At 39.3% G+C, this 6136-nt stretch overlaps 1 protein-coding gene across 1 annotated transcript in view; it reads left to right on the top strand.

The window, feature by feature from the left end:
• The window catches only part of LOC111141074 (calcitonin receptor like receptor), a 90237-nt gene that overhangs the window by 17076 nt on the left and 67025 nt on the right, over positions 1 to 6136 (top strand). The window contains exon 2 of the mRNA XM_022493408.1: positions 2861 to 2928. The gene's annotated coding sequence lies outside the window, so the exon portion shown is untranslated. The remainder of the gene's footprint in view (positions 1 to 2860; positions 2929 to 6136) is intronic.

The raw sequence follows: 6136 nt of genomic DNA, 5'->3' as shown, positions 1-6136 counted from the left end.
CGGTGCGGTCCGGGGTCGGGGACCGACTGTCGCGGTGCGGTCAGGGGTCGGGGACCGACTGTCCCGGTGCGGTCCGGGGTCCGGGAGAAGAAGACACGCGCGCTTAATGTATACAAGGTACTTTGTGACTTTTAAAACTCTTAAAAGTACTTTTAAATTCTGCAAGGCGATTTAAAAATGACCTTTAAAACTGGAAACGTATAAATAGCGTTTCTCGGCGCGGCAAGAACACAAACTGGCAAGGCCTTCAGTCCTATCTCTAACGTCCCCTTTCCTTGATTCAAACACCCCGTCGGATATGCATCAAAACCTCTTTTAACAATAGAGGAAGACAATGAACAAGTCCATTCAGATGCATGTGCGCTTTTTTTTAATACACTTTATTTTTGAAGCAGTTATAAGTTCACCGCAACACTGAACGGAAGGACAAACGTCACCCATACAGCCCGGTCCGCCTTCATTCACGGCTTCCGCCCCGGCAGCCTCCCCACCAGACCCGCACACTTGCCGCACTTGAGGAACCTACGGCTGACACGGCGCGGAATCACCCAAAACCCAGAGTTCACATTACGGTCACACTTGGTGTTGAACGTTCTGTGACTTGGGACAAACGTACAACGACATGTGTTGTAAGCTTTTTATAATCCTTCAAATAGTTAAAATCACTTATGGAGCTTACAAATCTCTTGAAAGAGATGGTGTCTACTGTGGTAAAAACTGTTTCTCATACATAAAAACATTATAGAAGACATTGGAGTTTGTGTCTTTGACATAATCTCTCATTTTGGAAACCTCTTGCTTGTCCTTAGACACATCGGCTGAATCTAACCAATATATTTTTTCAAATTACTAAATTCACTTACATTTGCATCCTTTTACCCCACCAGCTGTGCGTCACCTGGACGTCACATTATGAGGGTTTACCTGCTATCCTTATCTGCCGTATTTCCTTTCTCTGTTTTCAGGGTTTAGCTGACTTTGATTTCATTGTCCGATCACTTTAGGCAATGGCACTACTGGAACAAAATCAGCTTCTTTTGAGTTTTCTCCAAGTCTATCGATCTAGACGCTTTATGTTTTCTTTGCATCTTTTCTCCTGGGATGTCAATTAACCTTTGGTACTACAGACACAGATATTTTTCTGAGGAAAGTGGAAGTCAGACCATGCCGACATAGGCCTTATTTTGTTAAAACGTGCGACACACTGGCGTGCCTGGGTGGCTCAGTTGGCTAAGCGCCCAGTTGTTGGCTTTGGCTCAGGTCATGTTCTCAAGGTTGTGGAATTGAACCCTGGGAAGGGCTCTGCATTCCATGGGGGTCTGCGTTCCGTGGGGGTCTGCGTGCGAATCTTCCCTCTCCCCCCGCCCCTTCCCCTGCTCTCTCTCTTTCAAATAAATAAATAAATCTTAAAAAAAAGTACAGTGAGTTTACTAATCAAAGTTACCTCATCAGTAAAATTTCTGATAGCCAGAAGAAACTACTGACATATTTGGTTTTCATTTATCCCATGTCACCAAAGGGGTGGAAAGACTCTTCCCAGCATCTTCAGCCAGAGTGAAAACAAAATCTCTAGAGCCCTGCAGAAGAAAACCAGTAACACTTCACGGTCCTTTCTATTTCATGTGCTATTTTCTAGCAAGTTGGGAAAATACTCAAAATAAACTTCCACTTTGAACCTTCTGAATTCCATATATATGCCAATAAAGCCTGAGACGGACAAGAGTTTTTATTCTTTCCAAAATAGCTTGTAGAAAATCCAGATTCTAAAAGTGTGCAGTGTTTGTTGGCATAAAAATACATATCTCCTTAATAAGACTGGATCACGATCCTGATGGTAACATATACCAATTTATAATAATACATAATAAGTTACTAAAAACACATGAAGGTGTACTGCTTTACAAAGTAATCCAAAAATGTTTTTTGAGTCACAAAAATTTGATTGCAAAGATCCCTCTTAACTTTTGAGTTTTCATGTAAATATCTCTATTGACTTCATAGAAATCCTTGGTGACGATTCCAAGGTTGTGGCTAGAAGTAGCAGCAAATTGATGATCCACAAAAGTAGGTCCAATAAAAACCTCTCAGATCACAATAGGAACTAATGGAGATAAGTAACTTGTGAACACAAACTTGACATTTTTGAAGTTCAGTAAGTCCAAATACCATGTAAATGCAAAGCAGGATTAAATCCTAGTACAGCCATATCTTGCCTACAACATTAGTTTGAGTCCAAAAAGAGGCATATAAACCCCATTTACATACAGTAAGTCCTCAGTCAGTGGTGGGGAATCTCACTTTTTGGTAATGTTCTATGTTTAAAGAAAGTTAAATGCTAAACTGCTAAATGATCTAGGCTCTGCCTTCCTCTTTGACAAGGTCTGGGACACTCTTTGCCCCCCACTCACTCCACCCTGACCACACTGACCTTCCTTTTGTACTCTGAACCGGCTGTGTCATCCCATTCTCAGAACCACTGACAGATCCTTCCTTTCTTCCAGGAGCAAACTTTCCCCTGAACATTTCTGGAACACCTCTTCCTACTGCTAAGATCTTGAACAACAGGGACCATCCTTCATGTTGGTGTCCCTTGAAATCTTCATCATTAAAAATAATGTGCCAAGAACAAAGTTCTTGATTACCTCCAGGTTAGCGTGATGGCAACCTAAAAGTGCCTGACACATCTCCTCCCAACTTCCCATTAAAATTCAACATTTAAAATACAGGGGTTTATGGTTTGAACAAAAGAGCCCACACTAATACATAACTTTAAGTTAAATTCTGTAAAATCACTATTCACTAATAATTTTATTCACTAATAATATTACCAAATTCACAGGAATGTTCTCTTGTCCTCCAGGGCTCTACGATGATACAGCAACCATTTGTGCTGGCACCTGTCCAAACTTTGGATGGCCCTACTTTCAGGTATTGTCTACATTACAAAAGAACATTCAGGACCTAAAGAGAGGAACATGTGGGATTTCGAGTGGAACTGACAATAATATGAACATGTTAACCATAGTAAGGAAGATATCACAGACTGACTTATAACTTAGTGCCAAATAACTCCCCAAAAAAGGAAAACTTTGAAAGATAATCCAACAAACTCTTGGTGGAGATGGACTTACACATGTCCAGCAACCTTATGAAGTCATTTCCTGGGCCTTAGGTTATGAATTTAGCCCCTAAATTCTTGTTACCTTGGCCAGAGAACTAGGAGTGTTAAATTAATTTAAATGGGTCCTATCAGATTTAGCAATGTTAGTAATTTGGTAATATTTGCCACAAATACCACACACACACACACAAACATACATGCATGTTCATATATGCACATATGTAATGTCTGTAGCTAACCTTATTGTTACTATATATATATATTTCTATATAGACATACATAGAAAACAAATTATGTTTAATGTGATTAAATAATAGAACTAGGCTGCTCATTTGAACTAAATGACATTCCTCTGTAGAGTTCTTTCTTTTCTGAATCACATAGTCGCCGTTCTATTCCTATAAATGCTTGTGAAACTTTCCCATAATTGGAACGTAAGAGGATATCACTTGTCAATAAGAGAACAGGAAAATGGGGGGTAAGCTGTTTTAAAGATTTAAGCCGTTCTGGAGACTATTTTTAGAACTCGCTGGCCGAGCAGTTTCCATTTCAACCCCGGGCATTTAAAATTCCGAGCGCCGGGCGCGGGGCTTCCAAAGAGATTCCTGCTGCGGACGGACACGTCTTTAATCCACGTTTGGCATTTTACTTCCGTGTCAATAACATCCTAATTATGCAATTATGATGGCACCTCACAGCCGCCCCCTGGCAGAACTGAAGCAGTTTTCCTGTCCTAACTTATTTTTAGACGGCAAAGTATTTAAGCCATTCGATCATGTACCGTCCTGATAAACTGTAAGAGCGTCAATGGAAAAAGCCTCCTAAGTAATTTCATCTTCAATTCAAAGCTCAGTGACATGATTCCTTCTTCTGATTTTTAAATTCCCAAGTCATCCCGCTGGGCCCAGAAATAGACCCTCCATCACTACCCTTTCCCACAGCACGTCTTTGGGAACTCATCACTGTTCTCCTCCTTGGTGTGTCAGCTTCCTTTGCACGGTGCGTTTCACATGACTCACTGTCCTGTACGGAGGTCTGGATGCTCGAAATGCCTACTTATATCTGACAGCTGAATTTCTCTTCCTGAGCTCTTTTATGTGAAATGGAGCCAGATCAATTTTTATAAGCCCCAAATTTGCTTAATGGAGACATGTAGGAAAGAGCATAAAATGGAAGAAAATTCACTTACTGGGCAAAGACTGATTTTGACTTCCACAGTTTCTCTGTCAAGGTAAACGGTACCAGTCATCTTCATGTGGAATTTAAGAGGATTATACAATATTTTTTCTGAGAGTCTTTCTAACTTAATAAATTTTAACATCTTTTGGAATACTATAAAGGACATGAATTGGAAGTGGCTTGAAAATGAAAGGTACAAATTTAAACTCTTTTCTCTTCATTAGATTGATCTCTGACTTAAGGAGTTTTGTAAGATTTTGGGGGGGGTAGTATTGCCTCTTCTGCAGTATTTAAAATTTTATTTTAAACAAGTACAGTTAAAGTGAATGTGTGTTTAAATTCCAGCAGGAAAGATGTTGAAAAATTGTCTCTGGGGAGATAAAAAAATACAAATGAGAACCAGGATTGAAGTTTGCTATCATATTAGTTTGACTCATCTATGGTTTAATTTCAACCTAATGAAAGAAGCACAGAAACGAAACTTAGGAAACTCATACTCTTAGCTCATCTACCACAGCTGTGGCTTAGGAGGCAAAAAGTCTCCTAAACTCCTACTTTCCAAATCTGTAAAATGAGCAAGTTTCTCTACAAGACTTCTCAGGTCCATTCAGCACTGAGATTCTAGAACCTCTGAACATAACTATGCTGAATTAAAGACAGGAATAAGATTAAATACTATCTGAAGTTTTCTGTAACAAATAAAATGATTTGTCATAGCTCAATTCTAACTTTGAACATTTTTGCACTTCTTTCATCAGTTAGACTCTGAAATAGAACTGATGGTTAAGAGGTGGGAAAGAGGGGCGCCTGGGTGGCTCAGTGGGTTAAAGCCTCTGCCTTCGGCTCAGGTCATGATCTCAGGGTCCTGGGATCGAGTCCCGCATTGGGCTCTCTGCTCAGCAGGGAGCCTGCTTCCCTTCCTCTCTCTCTGCCTGCCTCTCTGCCTGCTTGTGATCTCTGTCTGTCAAATAAATAAATAAAATCTTTAAAAAAAAAAAAGAGGTGGGAAAGAGAAAAAAATAAGGAGACTATCTCTGGCTCGACTGAATATTGGCAACAGAAGGGTCTAGTTTGTAGTTATCACTACGTTTAATAATCTGACTAAAAATTCTTTTGTGTCCCAACATTGCAACAATATTAATTTCTACATTTGTAATAACTTGATAGTCCACTTTCACATTTAAGTCTTAATCCAACTGAAATTGAATCTCAGATATAAACTTTTCCTCCAAATTGATGGGCAGGTTTATCAACACTTTTCACTAAATAATCTTTTCTATTACTGATTTTAAATTTAACTAAATTATCGTACTTACTAAGTTCTGTTAACAAAATTATTTTGGAGGGAGGCCTGGATGTCTCAGTCCGTTAGGCGTCTGCCTTTGGCTCAGGTCATGATCCCAGGGTCTTGGGATCCAGCTCCGTATCTGGCTCCCTGCTCAGTGCGGAGCCTGCTTCTCCTTCTCCCTCTGCTGCTCCCCCTGCTCTGCAGTCTCTTGTTCTCTCCCTCTTTCAAATAAATAAATAAAATCTTCAAAAAAAAATTATTTGGATTCTAAGGTCCATTTGTCTTTTGTTGGTTCTGTTAAACTTTAGAATCATTCATTATCTTGACTGCATTACACTTATACATTACTGGGGAGATAATTAAGCATCTTCATACATTTTAGTTTTTCATCTACTAATACAGTGTCTATGAAAAATTATTTTTGCTTATAAAATAATTATCATTGTAATAGTAATTGCAATCAAGTATGATTTTTAAAAACTTTCACTGACAGTCATTTGGACGGGAAATTTTTTTAAAAGATATTATTTATTTCAATCTCAAGTAGG

This window comes from Enhydra lutris, unplaced genomic scaffold (genome assembly GCF_002288905.1).
Source record: "Enhydra lutris kenyoni isolate GAN:26980312 unplaced genomic scaffold, ASM228890v2 scaffoldscaffold1, whole genome shotgun sequence".
Taxonomy (NCBI): Eukaryota; Metazoa; Chordata; class Mammalia; order Carnivora; family Mustelidae; genus Enhydra; species Enhydra lutris.
Note: the sequence above shows the minus strand (reverse complement) of the source record. Positions and strands in the feature narration are given on the sequence as shown.